The following is an 18,320-nucleotide window of genomic DNA, read 5'->3' on the forward strand; positions in this document are numbered from 1 at the left end:
CAATTGAAAGAGAGAAATTAGATTTTATTTTGTTTTGTTATCAATAAGATCAAATACACTCCTAGTTAGAAGAAATATTTAAGGTGAATATCTTGAAAACTTAGAGAAAGACTAGAAAAAAGACTTAAATGGAGACCGTGAATGTAGATATTAACTCATTTAAAAATACTTAATATTAGAAAGCGGTAGCAAGATTTGTCTAGCTAATCTCAATCTTTGGGATAACATTTTATTGTCATTATTCTGAGATTTGTTTTTTGAGTTTAAAGGGATTAATGTATTACAAATCAAGGTTTTTCTTTTAGGAAGAATGATGGACGTCACATGTTGGTCAATACTAGATGAGTTGTGATAATATAACGCCCCCTCTTCTGAGGCATGCCCACATCATAGAACCATAGATCAGTAGTCTCGGGATATACAAGAAAAATATTTATGATTATGTGTATCCCGACACAAGTGATTTATGGTTCTGTGATGAGGGCGTAGGGGGGGCGTATGTCAAAGGTGGGTGTCAAAAAATCATTTTACATATTAGATATGCCCAATATGTGTTTCGTGCTAATGATCTAAATGGCGTCATTTGTAAGCTTTAATTGATTTTCTCCACAAAAAAAAATTGTAATCTTCAATCTTACGATAAAATGTTACTATAATACATTGAAGACGATTAATTAAATATGTTAAAAATAATTTGAAAATGAAAGAATTTTCCCTTCGTCTTCAACATTTAAATAATTTTTTTGCGAAAGAGGATATTTTACAATACATTAAAAATAAGGTTGACTAATTAAGTTAAAAATAATTTACACGAGATTAACAGCTTGAAGATTATAGACTTTGTGAGAGAAAGATGAGAGGATTTTTGTTTTACTAACACTTTCCTTACTAATGTAGTAAGATTTTAAGCGTTACTAAGGGTTGTTTTGCTCAAATCAATAATCACATTGGCAATCTCACACCACTACCCTCTAGATTTTATGGAAAAACTCTAATAAAAAAAGAAAAATCTTTGAACTTGATCCAAGGTTTTGAAAATGGACAGCTACCGAACTTCCACCTAACTCCCAAAATTAAAATTAAAATTCAACATTGAAAAATAATTTTGTTAGAATTATTTTTCAAAAATTCATAGAATGCTATCCTCTTCAACCCTGAAGCATCGAATCATGATTTTGGATGCCACAAGTTGAGTCCAAAGACCCTTAGTAAGGTTGGTCGAACACTTTTTATTTAGAGTCGTGATTTTTAGATTTAAAAATTTTCACTTGGTCTGTACATGGCACGGGTACAAAACCATAGATCTTTTTCTTCAGAATACAAAGAAAAACGATTAATGATTTTATGCCCTTGCCACATCAGCTGAGTACGAAATGAGTGAAAATTTTGAAATTAAAAAATCATTAGTGTTTTGCTTAAGGTTGAAGACAAGGACATTTAAATCATTTTATGTTAATCTCTTAGACAAAACCTATTGTTAAAAATCTTTTTATTAGAGAGAGAGAGAGAGAGAGAGTTGAATGGAAGAAGAGAAGTGGGTCCAAATAGAGAGTGCACAAAGGAAAGAATGGGAGCGCCGCCCACCCATCACGAAACCACGTGCTAATAGTGGGGGGTGGTTTAGTCTAACAAAAACGCGTGCAACAATGTACCCATAACAATAAAAATGCTTATAATCTGTCCCCATTCAATGTAACTCATGAGATGAGACGAAAACTCCCCCCTTGTGCTTCTCTCTCTCTCTCTCTCTATTTGAATGTTGGGAGAGAGGTCTCTGCTTCCTATGTTCCAAGTTCTTTGTGTGTATGTGTGTGTTTTTTGGTTGAATAATGGAGATGTTTTGCTGTGAAGGTTGGCTTGCTTTTGCTTTATCTCTGCTTCTTCTCTTCTATCTTCTTCTTAGTCTAGCTGAAGTTTCCTGGAAATCTATGCCTTCTTCTCTGCCCTCTGATTGTTGCTTCCCAACCTCTATTTCTGTTCCTGTTTCTGGTTGATAGATCAATAATTCTAATTGGAAAGTTGTGTGTAATATTTATTTAGTTTTTTTTTTTTTTTTTTTTCATTCCTTGTAGTTTTACTTAGAAATTCAAATAAGTTGTAAATTACTTCAACAACATGTATACTGCTGGGATGTGAAGGAACCAAAACTTATTGTGATGACGGGTGAATTCTTTTTTTAGGGAATATGATTTCTTAGTAAAATTGGTCATAGGAAATTTTATTTTCTGGAAAATGATTTTGAACTCTACTTTATGATTGCACTAAAGAAAATGTCAAAAAGAGAGTGGGATTTTAGTTTAGGGGGTCTTGGAGGAGGGAAAATCATTTTCCCAGGGGAAAATCTCTTTGGGAAGGAAAATGAATTCCATGAAAAATGTACAATCTTACACATGGAAATTGCATTTTTATTGCAAAATCATTTTCCTGCCCTTTGACATTGACCAGAGTGAGAGACGTTAGTTAAATTAAAGAACTGCTATTGGCACCCAACTTTTACTTTTTATACCCCTAGTTAATTATTTATCACAACGTCATTAAAGATTAAAAAACACTATTCAAACATTACAAACGTTAGGTTCAAGTAATGACCTCAACATTACAAAGCATTATGATACATTCAAACAATGTCAACAATTATTTACAATTAGGATTATGCTCGTAAAAAATCCAAAATCTAACAAATAGATATCTAAGGAGCGCATGATTTTAAAACTTGTTTTGACATCTCGTCTTGTCCACGAACGAGATCAAATTGTCTTGGATGAGTTTTTTGATACATTTGAGTTGTTTCGTTCAACAATAAGACAAGTGAACCATGATTTTAAATCTCATCCAATATGTTTGACTTGTATATCTGTCTTGTTGGTGGACAATATCGAGACATATCGAACCAGATTTAAAACTATGAAGGAAAGAGAGACCTAAACTTTTACTTACTCTCGGCCATGGACTATTTTTAATCAAGACATAATAAATTAAAGATGGGGTGCCAATAGAAACTCCCTAAATTTACAATGAATATGAAGCTGTTTGCTTGGAAGCTTCAACATAAGGGGTGCCCCATATGCCTATAGAAGGGGGAAAAAAAATTCCCACCTATTCGTGAGAAAATTCTTCCTTATGCCATGAGTAGCATGAAAAATCTCTAGTTAGATGGGTCGATCTATTGGGAGAGGGTTGCTTGAGGCAAGGGCAAATTTGTAAAAGAGTCGTGATAATCTAACGCACCCCCTCTCACATACACCCTCATCACAGAACTGTAGATCATTTGCCTTGGGATACAAAAGAAAAAGATTTATAATTCTATGTATCCTGAAGCAAATGATCTACGGTTTTGTAATGGGGGTGTATGTTAGAAGGGGGTATCAGAAAATCATTATTCTTCTTAAAATTGATAAGGATTTATGTACTTTTGCAATTGATAATTGCATCGAAAAAAAAAATCCACTTTGATTGCCCTCACAAGAATTTTTTTAATTTATAACAATTTTAATTGTTCCGAAGTAAATAAAATTTTGGCTTCACCTCTAACTTGAGAATTGCGTTAAATTAAATACTGATGGCTTTTGTTTTAGGAATCCTGGTATTGGGGTGGTGGTGGTAGTGTTGTAAGGGATCAAATGGAAATATGTTTGATTGCATATAGGTTTTTTTTTTTTTTAGATTAATTTTCCAAAAATGTTTGGGCCTTCCACAGATTGTAGGCTAGGCATGGGTCAAAACTAATTCCGGCCCATGCCCAAATGCACCCACAGTTGTACCTGTTTGACCTGACAGGCTCTTGAGTCTTGACCTCTTGACCGTTTAATTAGTACTTGTTTGGACATGGGTTCCTAGTTCCAGCTTCCAACTCCTATGGGAATCTAAAAGTGTTTTTCAGCTAAAATCTGCCTTCTTGGATCAGCTATCAGCAGAACCATATCGCCGTTTCATAAATTCTAAAATTTTCATTCTGTTTAAAATTGATTTAAGTATAAATTAGTTAAAAATTATAAATCTCAAAGAAATGGGTGAGTGCCCAAAAAAATGTACAAAAATTTTTAGGCATGAAAATCTGAATATTTAATTATGAAAATTAATCATAATTTATTCATTTAAAGAAGGGATGAGTTTGGTTTTTTTTTTTTTTTAAATCCATGTTTAATCCTATAAAAAAGATTTAATCCCCACTAAACACATTTAAAACAACCACTCTCTCTGTCTCTCTGATTAGAGAGTTTAACAATCTTTCATTTTTATTGCCAAAACAAACAACAGAGAACAGATATGAATTGATTTGAAAAACATAAATAAGTTAAAACTTAACAAAGTGTATCACAGATATTAAACTGCTTGAGTCCTAGATTTTGATCATAAATTCAAGTTCAATTTTTTTGTTTCCTATTCACAAATAGACAAGGAATCTAAAAACCAAATGAGATATCAAAGCCATTATGATGAATTAAGAGAGAAACTATCGAGGTGATGACTCCGATAACTAATTGAGATCAATATCGACCCGTTCTGGGGTCCCCCTTTCGTTCTGTTGGCCGACAAGTTCTACACCTAACTGCCCTTTGTCCCCAGCACCGAATGCATATAGCTTCCCAGATTCAGTGAGTGCAAATGTGTGAGCGTTCCAATATATCGAATTAGTGAGGCTGATCTGCACCACCCGTTCCTTCACTTGCTTCAACGATGTCACTATCTCTGGACTCAACACGTTCGTGTGCCTATTTCCCTATACATACCGAATACACGTAAGTAATTCTTAATGGAAAGCAGAGCTCTACAAAAACTAATTAAAACACTCTTACCACATTATGTTTATTAATTAGTCTAGATTCCAAAAACAAGTCAGAGCTTTTGAAAAGCGAGATTAAATCATGATTTTTGTAAGTGTTATTATATCATTTAATATATGAAGTACATATTTATTACATTTTTTATACTTAAAAAAAGTATTTTATTTTTAGTTTTATCTTATATTTTCCCGAATTTTTCCAAAGCTTTCTTTAGTCGAATTATTCCCAAACCCTGACTTTGTCCCTATGATGCCAAGAACATGACTCAAAATAATTGTCTCTTCAATTAACCAATGGAAGTCTTTTGAAGAGTTCAGAGCTAAATAAATATTCAGTATAAGGTTTTTCATTTTTTATTTTTGGATGGGGAGAGGTATATAGGAATCATAAAATAACCTCAAAGTTGGGAATAAAAGTGTGCAATTGAACTACCAGAAAATTAAAAATAAACAAAGTCGATTAGATGTAATAAGGAAACTAAAAGGACTGAGTGGCAAAAATGGCAAACCTGTCCTTCGGCACCAGAATTGTGTCCAAGACTAGAGGATTCTCCACACCCAAATGAATAGACATCACCATCTTCAGACACAACAAAGGTTGTGTAATCCCCCGTAGCAACATGAACCGCTTTGACATTGCTCAATGCTTCCACCACCTTGGGAACCGATTCACACTCTTCGTTCCCATGACCTAAGCATCCATATCGCCCCCAACCCCATGTGCAGACACGCCCGTCCCGTCCCACTACAGCCGCGTGCCAAGCACCCGCTGCAACTACCATGGGCTGAAGCTTCAAAGTTTGAAATTGTTCGATCAACCGAGGGTACTTCTCATCAGTTCTTGATCCATGTCCAAGCTTTCCCCCCAGACCACATCCAACAGAGTACACAGACCTGATATGAATCAAACCGAGAGATACAAGGAAATTAAAATCTGGAAATCAAATTATACCATAATTAGCTCATGGAGTTGATAAACATAGTAACAAAAACCTCTATTTTTTTAAGAAATCAGGTTTAAAACATGTTTTCAACGTTTTAAAGGTGTTTTTACGTTTTAAACACATTTTTTTTCAAAAAAATAAAACAAAAACCTATTTATTAATAAGCATAAGGTTAATTTTCATAGCCTTATTGTTGTGTATAATTTGGTCTATAAATGTTGCTTAATGTGGGATTTGATGATAATGTCTTGATGTTAAGGTTTTCAAAAAAATTCAAGTGTTTTCTTCTGCTCAAAAGATATGTTGATGGTTAAATTATTTTAAGAATCATGTGTGGAGAAACGTTATCATGCATAGATATTCAATAGTATTTTTTTACTCAAAAATAGATTGAAAACTTAGAATAAATGTCCAATGTATCATATATATTACATTTTTTCTTTATTTTTATATTTCTCGTTTCTTTTCCGTTTTTTCCAAAGTTTTCCCTTGCTGTTTTATACCAGTATTCCAACTTGGTGACTACGTTGATAAAAATTCAAAATATAAATAGAAATGAATTAATTCGGGGAAGAAATCTTACATGCCACCAGGTTGACAAGCCAAGGCTAGAAGATAACAATAACCAGCCGCGATCTGAACCACGGGAATATTTTCTAGTGGGCCCAAGAGAGGATGCGGCTCCAGATCACTAGGATCAGTTTGATGACCAAGTGTTGCATCGGTGCCCCAAGAAAAAGTATAGACCCTCCCTTCTCTTGAAAGAATGGCAGTAAAAAATTCCCAATAGCCGCTTGAACAACAAATATGTGCTTTAACGACTCAACTTGTTGTGGTGTCGTAACGAGTTTACTTCCCTGAGCCCCATACTCGGCTTCTCCGAACGATTCCTTCCCAAAGGCATAAACCCGTCCAGCATCACTGATTAGCATTGTCCTTCCGGCACCAGCTGTCGCTTGTATAATCCGGATTCCTTGCAGAGAACTGTGCAACATTAATAGAATTTGTTTTAATGACTCAATTTGTTGGGCTTTAAATGTGCAGAGGAATTTACGGACCTGATTTGGCGAGGCCGCCATTCCTCATCCAACGTTCCATGTCCAAGCTGTCCAGAGCTGTTGGAACCAAATGAGTAGACTGCCCCTTTTGAAGTGACGGCAATACTATGACCCGGACCTGCCGTTGCTTGCGATTTCTCCCTCCTACAACATGCTTCGCCAGCCAACAAAAACCTCAAGACTAGCTTCCATGATCCCCCGCACCGTTCCTTCAGAGCCATCCGTTCGTCATCCGTCATCGGCTTAAATATGGCTCTCTTTTGGCACATATCAAGAGCGGCGAGCTCTGATATGGATAACGTGAAATCGGGGGCAAAGTTTGCTGGCTGCCTAAAGAAGGAACATGTTGCCTACAACGACACCCAAAGTAATTTAATCAGCAGCATTATCAATTCTAATAAAGAGAAAAGTTCAACATTATTAAATTTAACCGAAATAATGTACTTGCCTCGAGTTTTGCAAGATCTTGAGGATCCAAATTACATCCTGTGAGGACATGAAGAACAATGGAAGGGTTGGTAGCTAAGGGGAATTCGCCCGGGGTGGAATCCCCGAAGCAATGACGTTGTTGGCGAAGAAATGTTGGTAAAGGTGAGACAATAAGAGAAGTAATGGATTGATCCACGATGTTGTGGTATTGTAGCGACGGGGTTCCACTGGTGGTGGTGTCCATGGGCACTGCGAAAGTTTGCAGTGCCCGAGCTCAGTGTATGATAATAAGATCTTTGATTGCAAAGTGAAAATGAATATCACCACATTACTCTTGTCCACCAATTCGCTCAAATTCTCCTAAAATTCTCAACTTTTTTCTTGTTTCTCGTATTAAATGTAATTTCCGGGGCAGAAGTATCAACTGAGTGTTATTAGCTCATCAACTTATTCCCATTTTCAAACCTATAAACAGAACACGAATTGCAACATTGTCACCAACTTCACCTCGTACAACAATGACAATAAACACGGAATAAAGCGACAAATATTACAATTTAAACTACAAAACGAAGATAATAATTGAACTAAGCACCGGCTAATGTGTAATTTACAAGATTGTGAGAAACCCATTTTAGAAAGGATGTTTAAGATGTAACAAACCCCACCAAATAGAAATCTATATCGAATTCGATGAGAAAAACCAAATCATGTTGAAGAAAATAGGGTAAATTATCAAATTATCCTAAAAATCCTACCTATCAAAACAATTAACTTTGCATGATGTTTGGTGACTAAAACATTGCAGACCATCTAAATCAAGAACAGAAGAGAAACCCAAAACCCCAAATCAAGGATAGAATTTACAGATATCATCAAACACGTTAAGGAAGAAGAAATTTAAAACAAAAGAAAGAATATTCTCAAACTAAAAGAGAGACAGAAAGGAAAGAAACGAATTTCTCCCAGAAAAAAGGATGTTTTTCTTCAATTATTCAGTATAAATCAGAAATTCCAGATTAATCCAACATAGCATAAAATCATCAATTAATCAAAGATTAAATCAAACAAAAAGGGAAACAAAGACCCAAAACAAGGGGGCAACGTTAAAAACTAAAACAGGGGAACTAAATTAATGATTTTAACAAAGAAATTAGCCAAAACCAAACAAACCCAGATAAAAAAATCGGATTTTTAACACATCAAAGATCCAAACACCATAAAAGAATCCCCATAACAAGGTGAAATCAGCTTCCCAGAACTTCACGTAATCAAAGAACCTATCAACAAAACAGATCGATCTCTACATTTTGATCGTTACAGATCGATAAAAAAATAAATCAAAAGCAAGAATTACATCAAAGAGACGAAGAGAATTCCCGAAATCCATCTGCATCTGTGAATCATCGCCAGAAATTTGCGTTTTTTCTTAGAAAAAAGAAATGATTCTGGACTTGAATTGACGTATAAAAGGGTGAGAATCGGATCAGAACCGTTAATTATTCTGAATTTTTAGTCGATCTCAAGGAATTGAATTGTGATGAAATTCGGAAGAATTTGACAAAAAAATTTATTTTTTCGATAACTTTTTTTCCTCTCTTTCTGTGTGTGAGAGAGTACCTCTCTTCTCTCTCTCTCTCTCTCTCTCTCCAAAGCGTTTTAAAAGAGATGAGGTGTCCGCAAAGAGGTGAAGAATCAAAGTTATTCCCAATATATACGCAGCTTCATCTGCCACGTAAGCATTCTCTTAACCATGGTTAACATATTTAACTAGAATGTGCGGTTAAACGCAAAGGATGGCAAGTGAGGTGAAATTCCACCCTAGTTCAAGATAAGAGGAGGGGGTTTACATCAATCATACTTGTCCTCGCACATGGAATTTTACTTGCTTATCTGTATCAAAAGTTTGATACAGATATACCAATATACTTCAACTCATTGTGGATCCTCATTGAAATGGACATTGGCCTAATAAGGAAAAATGTAATTCAACCAAGAAATAAATCAAAACAAAATACAAATCACACATAAAAATATAGAGTTTTACATGATTTCTTTAAGATTGAGATACGTTCACGAATCACATCGATTTCACTATTGAAAAAAAAAATTATAATTACAAATTACACTCTTTCACTTAAAAATGAGAAATATATATATCACAAGAAATCTAACTAAGGTTATTAATAATATTAATGAAATTACGAACCACAACAAGATTAACAGTACCTCCTTATTGGCCAGTACTATTAGGCTTCACAAATCACAACAAACCCATTATCTCTTGAAAAATATAGGTAAAATTAGAATCGTGCTACACTGACATCCTGCAACACTGTTTAGCCAGAGAACCATTGATTTTTGTCGAATGTACAGTACATGTATCTCGAGAAAAAGTATATATGGTTCTTTCTCTGTGCACACCTGCACGTTAGTGCAATGCTAGGGATAGTGTTGTAGAAGGTAAGTTTAGCATAATTTGTAAAATTATTTAATAAATCCTTTTTCTTGTTTGATAAAGAAGCGGGGGTTTGTAAAGTTTTTCAAGGAGATTTCCTTTGGTTTAATGCTCTTGAACTTTAGATCTTTTCTTAGACCATGGAGCATTTTGTTGAAAAAAAATTAATTGTGTTGACTAAGTTAATCAGTTGTCGCTCAAAAATAGAGATTATGTCGAGGAAAAAATTTCTATATTAGGATGTATTAAGTAATTTTCCCAAGAATACACCACAATACCATAATTCTTTCTCACACTCTTAGCTCAAATGCAATGACTATAAATCACCCATGAAAATGCTCAATTGAAAAAAATGTTGGGTGGAATATTTTCGGTGGATGAAATTTCGTGTGGTCAATACGAAATCATTTCCTCTTTATCGTTGAAAATTAATTTATTCTATTTTTATTCTTGTTTAAACTATTTATTCTTCTTGCATAAATATACAATATTTATAGAGTATTATTTTTATTTTTATGATGAAAATTAAAATCCACATATACATTATAGAGAACAAATACACAACTTAGAATCATGCACAAGAGAATATAACAAGGGTAAATTACCATTTCGTGACCAACTTGTGACGAATTTACGATTCCGACTTTATTCATTTTAATTATCAAAACGAGATAGTGCAAAATCGCAGGTTTTTCAAGTGATGAGATCACGGATTTAAAATGACTCGTTGATATTTTCGCCTAAAGTGACAATCTCATTAAAAGTAGCGAAACTTGCAAGATAGTCACTTGAAACCTGCAAAATTGTCATTTTAAACCTTTGAAATTGTCACTTTAAAACCTCCGATATTGTAACCATTCACATTTTGGTAATTAAAATGAACAATGAGCCAAAATCGTAATTTCATCAAAAGTTGGTCATGTTTTCATGAATATCTCATATAATGATCACGTCTTGTTAATAAGAGTAGTCGATCGACTCCAAACTTAGACGAGAATTTTATCTCATTAAAAATAGGGATAGAAGAACATAAAAGAGTAGATGACTTAGAGAAAGGATCCCACGCCTCTCTCAATATGACCCTATGTTAGGACCTTTGGGAAGGAGAAGGCCCTATTGGCATATGCATGAGACTTGTCCCACACCCTTCACATATAGTGGAAGAACAAATCCAATTTCTAAGTAACCACAAACCCTTCTTGTACAAGAAAAATCAAATTTTCTACCTTTTAGTTCTATTTTGACTGAAATTTTAGAAATAAAAAACTTTTGAAACACATGTTTTTGGTGTTGGTACTTGGCTTTGGCGTTGAAATTCTTGTGTCTTCTGAGTTTCCAAATATGTAGAAGCAAGCAAATAAATTTATTTTTAATGTTGGCCTTCTAGCTATTTTAATGTATTTTTAATCTATTTGATCACTTTCTTACTTAAAAAATTGTATCTTTGGCAGATTCATCACGGAATTGATGTTTTTGTTATTTATAAAACATAAAACATTGCTTGGGTGACTGTTACGGGATGAGCTGGGTTACATGGTAAGGTGCAATTGAGTCACGCTGTGTGTAAGAGACTCCGAAGATTTCGGGGACTACTAATTGGATTGTAATTTATCCAAAATTAAGGGTTAATTACCATTTTGTGAGATGAATTTAACAAATTTACGATTCCGATTAACTGTTCATTTTAATTACCAAAATGTGATCGGCATCTAGTTCGTAGGTTTAAAGTGTGACTATCTTGTTGACAATAGCGAAACATGTGAAATAGTCACTTTAAAATCTCTGAATTCGTTATCATTCACGTTTTGATAATTAAAATGAACAGTGAGTTGGAATTGTAAATTCGTCAAAAATTGATCATGTTTTCGTAAATATCTCAAGATTTAAAATCTCGTCTTGAGGTATTATTTCTATCTAGAAATATTTTATGATATTCTAAGTGTTTCAACATTAATATTTCATTCCAATCTCAATCGAAACTTGGATAAACAAAAATCTCGAGCGATGAACGCAGATACACACTTATAATTCACAGCATACAAAGGTTAAGTTTCTCTTCTCAAGCTCTCACAATATGCGTATAACAATAGAAGTAACTACTACTGATCAAACAATTGAGGAAGATAAAATATATGAATAAAAAATATAAATAAGTGAAATAATAATTTTGTAATTAAAATTTAAAATGGATTTTAAGTATTTTATAAACGAGAATTTTAACGTCCAATACTTCATGTGGAGATAAGCATTGTCCAATATATATATTTTTTTAATGCTACTCATCATCATTTTGTCTTTTAGTAAAAAAGATAAAGATTTATTAGTCATTTATACAATAAATGCTTGTTTACCTAATAAATACTATAGTATTTAAATATTTTGAATTAAATATTTTTTTTTGGAAAATGTTGGAATGACACAAACGGAGACACAAAGGTAACAAAAATGATGTGGTGGCGCACACATAACTGTAGATGCTTTTTACTCGTATCTCGTGGAAAAGCATTTACAGTAATGTGTGCAACTCCATAGCATTTTGTCACCTTTGTGTCTCTGTTCGTGTCACCACAACACAACTCTTTTTTTTTTTTTTTTGAATGAATGTCTTGACAATCAATGCCTAACATAATAAATGCATTTATTAATGACATAATGAAAAAGACTAACATGCCCTTACCTTTTTAACTAAAAGATAAAATAAATAGAAGTATTATTAAAAAAAAAAATGTTGGACAATACTAACATCCCAAATGACTAGTAATAAATCAAATCCAATCCAATTTAATTTTATAAGTTAGGATCAAAAAATTGGATTGGTTTTGAATCACCCATATCCTGACCCACGACTGATCTTACATTTAGTGGATCGGTTCCGAATCGACCTTGATCCCATCAAAATCAAATCCATTTGACATCTCAAATAACAACATTATGAAGAAGAGTCGCATCAATATGTTCACTTGACCCAAATTTTAGACAAGGTCCCCCCCACACCCATTATACCATGACCCTTAGAGCAAGTCACGGGTTGAGAATTGTGGGCCATGTTATCGTACTACATGCCTTTCTCATCAATCATCTGTACACCACATTTGGTGCCCATATATCATTGATGAAACCAACTTTATCAGGGAAGATCTCCAAATTACTAATTTAGATTTTTAACATTAATGGTTGAACAATCAATAAAATTATTAGATTAATAGTCCATTAATCAGATGGTTAGGATCGTTCTATCGTTCAATTAACGTAAATTTTGGGCAATCGGCATCATGAGTAGGCCCATCAATAACATGGAACATCTCCATGTGCATATGCATTGATGTGGAAAATGGAGGACATTACGCTATATATGACATTGTTGGTCCACCATACCTTCATTAATGGTAACAAATTGTTGGCCTAATTTGGGAACATTTTAAGACAAATTAAAGTCCTTCAAAACCACCTGTGACACTCCTTTGGCATGCTAAGATGCATTAAAACATGAAATTTGATGATCGCGTACACCTATTTAACAAAAAATATCGTTGGTATTTATTTTTACCAATTATACAATCAATTTGCTGAATTTACTTATAAACCCTATATGTGAATTTTTCACAATGTAAAAGTAAAATCATGAAAGAGAGTGGGTAGCCTTTTCGGTAAAAGAAATAAATACTAAAAGAGTCGTGATTTTCTAACTCAAAAATTTTCACTCGGTTAGTACGCATGGTTAGGGCACATAACCATAGATCGTTTTTTTCGGGATACACAAGGAAAAAGATCAATGGTTTTGTCCCCTTGCCATGTCAGTCGAGTATAGACCAAGTGAAAATTTTCGAGTCAAAAAATCATTGGCGATACAAAAATGGGTTCATAAAAATGAGCATATACACTTTTGACCCATGTTAAAGGCACCCCAATTCTTAGTTAGGACACCCATCTTAGTAAGGGCACTCTTTTAACTTATGTATATGATTTGGGCACCCCAATAGATTTCATCACTCCACTTTCTTTCTTCTTTTTTTTTTTTTTCTCTTTTGTAATGTCAACATTGACCAAGCAATGTCCAAATGCCATAGTGTCGACATGCCTCCTTCCATGTTGACATAAGTGGGGTGTTTTAAGCATGGTAAAACTTAAGCAAAAACTTAAATTTTCAACAGTTTGTCGGCAATTTAAACATTTTGAAAATGTGACTAAATTGGTAATTTTTTAAAAATGCTCCCATATTTTTTTTTAAACACCCCTTTTATCAGTGTCGTTGAGTTGTATTATTAGGAACAGACCATTACTATTATCAAGAGAATTTCAAAAAGATAAAAATACTATTGTAGTTTATATTTATTACATAGAACATTTTGAATATATTAATAGATATATCCAATAATATTTTTGTAATTTAAATTATTATTTTTTATTTTAGATTTCAATCAACAATAAGTATTAGATCTAATAAAGGAACAATTTTTTAATTAATGGTAACGACTATCGAGTACTAATTTTTGTTCCTTCGTTCACTTCTTTAAACAACATTTTCTTATTTTCTCAAAATTAATAAAAATAAAATTTCACGTCCTATATTTATTTAGGATTATACAAATATTTGCATTTGATGTGTACTGATACAAACAACATTCGATGGGTGGCACTGAGGGATGAATTCTAACCATCAAATCACTTACCACAATTACACGTCATCCATACTATCTATTAAAATTCCTACTCATAATGTCCATTTAGATATGAGTCCAACTTTGAAGAGACCAGGCCGCTTCAAAATTTTGAAGGAATCCTCCTCGTAACTTAACACATGGCTTCTTGTGATCATTTCACGCCCCTACTTTTTGGTTAATATTTGGGATATCTCTTTGGAGACACCACATGTAATCCAAAAGAAAGGGTTCTACCGAAATTTTTTGGTCTAGATATCATGTTACATTACCTAAATATGCAATAAATTATTCTTACAAAAAGTTTAATTCACTCTCACATTCATAATGTTCTAGAAAGTTGAGTTTGAATTTGAAAAAAATGAATTGTTATTTTATGTCATTCTTTGGTGATCACCCAAGGTGTTATCCTATGGCCCAACAATTGGGAGTACATGAAACCTGAAATCCAACCCAAAAGCAACCGGAGCCCATCTGGGATTGGCTAGGGTTTGGTCAATTAAGGCCAAATAGAGGCTTCGGGCTAGGCTAATATGCAGCCCAGCTCTTTAGGTTTGGGTTACGACGTCACTCGGCCTGAAAATAGCAAAATGGCATATTTGTGGATCAATATTTCCAACTCTATAGACATCTATTGCTCTTCCACTATCGAAATTCTCGATATAATCATCCTTATCCATGCAAGAGATCAAAATTTTTTAGCTGTCACTATGTCTAAAAATAGTCATGCTAGAGTGACCTCAAGCTGAAACTCATATTGCACTTCTTGACATGAAAGTGGATATGAATCATAGAGGCTTTTTCATTCGTATCTCGATGAAAAGCATCTATGGTTCTTGTTGAGTGTTGTGTTATCCACCTCTGTTCCCGAGTATCACGTGCTCACGTATCATATCCTAGTTTGACTCGTGACCCTCTTATATTCATAGTTGCGCCTTCTCCATCAGATTGATCTTTTGGGGTAAATGGTTGTTAACATGGTATCAGAGCGGGTAATCACAAGGATGTAAAAGACACGTTACATGTGAGGGGGAGTGTGAGAAATAGTCTCACAATTCGTAGGTATCAAGACCTTGGGCTATGTATAAACCTGGAGCAATCTTCACCCTACAAGCCGGTTTTGTGAGGATGAGTTAGGCCCATGGACTTTTACAATTCCCATACACTTTCACGTGAAGAAGTGCGATATGAGATTCCAGCCTGAGTCACTTCAGCATTATTCATGTAAAAAAGCACCTAATTTCTTATGGGGTGTCCCTAATGACTCACTTATTTCCATAATGTCCCTTGATATATATATTGGGGTAATTAAGCATAAAGTCCCTGAATAGTGTAAGACTCTTTCTACTTGTATAATTTTAAAGGTATTTGATTTTTTTATTTGTGTGCAACGACATTGGAAGCTATAATTATAACACACCATTCTTTATTAAATTAAATGATTTACAAGAATGAAGATAGTGTACATTCTTTTCTAATATGACACCCTAATTTTTCTTCTTGTAGAAAATAAACAAATACATTTTCTCTTTTTTTCTTTTTTCGCTTATCGTGGGTATCCCCATCTTTCGGTTGAAATAAATCCCACGATCACACACACCACCCTCTTAAAAAGTGCTACGAACAACTGATTGAGTCGAGGGGCAACCAGACCTTGGACGGTGGCCCCAAGGAATTCAGTGATTCGTGGGGTTTCGAAACGAGAAAGTAGAGAAACCAAACCCATTAGTTCTCCTTCCAATGTTTTCATCAATGACATAGTGGTTGAGTATTTCACGGGAGGGTTGGACCTTTTTTAATGAAAAACAAGATTTTTTAAATATGGTGTCATACGATTTCTTAAATCAAATTTATTTTATTCCTCTCCCTCTTCTTTTTTTTCCACCCTCAACCCTCCTTCCCATTCTCTTTAGATTTCTTCTCTTAGGTGTCTCTTTAATCTTTAATCTTTAATCTTTAATCATATTGGTGTGTAATATGTAATTTAATTAATTGATGTGTTATATGCAAAAGTTCAGTTTTGGTAAACGTTTTGTATATAAAAAATGAGGGATGCATCTTTCCCACACAAATAATAAGGTGATTTAAACATGCTCCTCAAACTTTAGATAAATATTAGAGAGGCTTTGATGACACAAGAGCATTGGCAAGATATCAAAACAAAGCTGATTTTTGGTGTGTGGGTCCTCCACATGGTTTTAAATCTCGTCCAAGTTGTCTCAGCGTTGTCCACCCAAGAGACGAGTTGATAAGTCATCTCAAGACATGGTTTGTTTTAATTCTAAGGCATTTTTTTTTAAATTTTGTTCGAGACGACTTAAATAAATTGGATATCTCGTCTGAGAAGACTTGGTCTTGTTCATGGACGACGATGTCAAAACAAGTTTTAAAATCGTGGTCCTCCATCAAGTATCTAAAAAATCGATGGGTCATTGAACCCTTTAAATTGCAAAGTTCCACATTTTTTTTATGGTATTGTATTATCGAAGATTGATTGATAGAATCATCTATTTTAGGTCTATTTTCTGTCTTTGGGGAATTCATAGATGGATCCTATAGAATTGAGATGAGTCTTGAATTACTGTATACTCTTCAATATGATTTGGCATGAAAATAAAATTCCTCTCAAAGAAGGTAAAGTATCTTTTGTTGTTGTGTATCTTGAAAAGAAAATCTCTTTGGAAAGCGAAGAGCTAATCTTTCACACTTCCATTGAAGGTTTTTGAGTAAATATTGATGTTTACATCCAATTGGAAGATTGTTGAGGTAGGCAATGTCATGACATGTGACTATTGTAGAGTCTCTACCATCGACATTATGGAAGTAGATTAGCACTTTTTCCTGTAACTCTCTGTAGCACTTTCTCTATAGTCGTAAAGGTGACTCATTGATTAAAAAAAACATATTGGAGGACTTACATTTAAGATTGAATTTAAAATTATTAATAAAAAAACCTTGGCATTGAAGATTAATGATCACCGACCTCACAAATTTAAATGGTTGGATTTAGTTGGATCAATGATGTTGCACTCTATCAACAATTGAAAGTTATAATAGGGAACTACAAGAAAAAAGTACTACATATAATCCACTCCCCAATATTATATAAAAGTCATATTTTTATGTCTTTTATTTATAAAAAATATTTTTTTAATAATTAAAATACTTATTATCTATTTATAACATATGATTCTCTTGTAAAATAAATTCATAAGTGAATAATGCCACAACCACAAAAGCTCATTTTATTAAGTGTGAATTTGTAACAAAGTCACTTTTATATAAGGTAAGAGTTTCTACTAACACATCAACTTTTGCTTATAGCACACCAATTATAGGTTAACACTTATTTAATTTCAAAAGGATTGGTTTCTTATAAAGAAGAATCTCTATTTTATTATACTGGGTAATATAATTAGGGACCGACTAGTTGCACACTACCCATTATCAATTGCACTCTATCACTTAAAAAATCCCCTTTGTACTTTTTTTAGATGATTATACTCTAAAAATAATTTAAAAAATTTGCACTTAATTTTTTTTCTTCTTCTTTGTCAACTATAACCAAAGAAATTATTTTTAGTTCAATAACTTTTATGAAAAAAAAAAAAAACATTTTCGTTTTGAAATTATTTTTACAAAATTATGTTTTCTTGAAATACACAGATTCGAACTAAATTTTGAACAAAAATTAAAAATTCAGTGCCTTAATTAAATTGAAGTAAAAGAAATACAAATAAAATCAATTATAAAACATGATTAAAGTAAAATACAAGCAAAGAATACAAAATTTGAAGTTAAAATAAAACTTAAACCCTAAACAGTTAGGTATTGAAGTTCAAATAGTAAATTAAAATAGTGGTCACAAAAATACAAAAGAAATAAGGGATTTTTAAAGGTTGATCTGCATCTAGTTGGTCTCATAATTACAGCAATTATTTATTAGATTTGATGTTATATTTTAGGTATTTCATTTACATAAGCATGACG

General features: G+C 33.3%; 1 pseudogene across 1 annotated transcript; it reads right to left on the bottom strand.

Moving 5' to 3' along the window:
* Window positions 1–4,252: 4,252 nt before the first annotated feature.
* LOC147395046 (ultraviolet-B receptor UVR8-like) lies at window positions 4,253–8,884 on the bottom strand (annotated as a pseudogene). The gene is made up of 6 exons (XR_015181388.1): window positions 8,572–8,884; window positions 7,234–7,679; window positions 6,786–7,135; window positions 6,311–6,711; window positions 5,293–5,677; window positions 4,253–4,720 (listed from the first exon to the last, which is right to left on the bottom strand). The product of XR_015181388.1 is annotated as an ultraviolet-B receptor UVR8-like (transcript).
* Between the last annotated feature and the right edge of the window lie 9,436 nt (window positions 8,885–18,320).

This window comes from Akebia trifoliata, chromosome 9 (genome assembly GCF_017979445.1).
Source record: "Akebia trifoliata isolate Shusen 1 chromosome 9, ASM1797944v1, whole genome shotgun sequence".
Classification (NCBI taxonomy): Eukaryota; Viridiplantae; Streptophyta; class Magnoliopsida; order Ranunculales; family Lardizabalaceae; genus Akebia; species Akebia trifoliata.